Below are 822 nucleotides of genomic sequence, written 5' to 3' on the forward strand. Positions count from 1 at the left end.
GGGGGGGCGTGACAGACTCGGAGGCGGGAGAGGACGCGGGCCGGACGACAGGCTGCCGGGCAGGACATCAATGCGCGGCGGGACTGCATACCTTGCAGGTGCTCCAGCCCCCCCCCCCATTTTCCAATAATGACACTCCGTTCGAAAGATACTTACCACACACTGGCGCACCAAGAGTTTAACCGGTCAAACACCTGCGTTCAACTACATTGTCGCGCACTCTTGTATGTGTTTAACTTGTCTGTTTGTCGGGCGCATTATCTTTATGGGATGTTGTGTTCAACAGATAACACTGTCATGTTAAATACGAGTGTTCAGCTGTCAATTTTGCAATTACCGAACACTTAAAAGAGTCAAGAATATAATATGCGAAGGGGATTTCAGGGTTATCTACCAAGAATATGAAACTTCCTAGAGTCAATCCTAGAAAGAGGTCGTTTCATGTCAGAGCGATAAAGCGATGAGCCAAGAGCATTTTCTCGACTAATCGACGCGAATATCAATATCCTCATATTTGAGTCATGCATCCATTTACTCGATAGATAAAAAGACTCCAAACAGGAGTTGTTGTTTTTTTTAAACTATTGAAGTGAAGTCCCAAATTTTCGACCGATATGGAGCATGGAAAAATGTCTCTCTTCCAAAAGAGCTGGACGCTTGCATTCAAATGCTCATAATCTCGTAAAAGCGAGAATACTGACTCCTGGGCTCTGGCTCTAAGGTTTGTAGTGCCGATACGGTTTGGGAGAACACATCATGCAGTCCACGGCGTACACCCAAAAAAGCGTGTTCTTGTTTCAAGTACAGCAATTTACTTGATTT

The sequence above is a fragment of the Frankliniella occidentalis genome, unplaced genomic scaffold (genome assembly GCF_000697945.3).
Source record: "Frankliniella occidentalis isolate FOCC.00 unplaced genomic scaffold, Focc_3.1 Scaffold418, whole genome shotgun sequence".
NCBI lineage: Eukaryota > Metazoa > Arthropoda > Insecta > Thysanoptera > Thripidae > Frankliniella > Frankliniella occidentalis.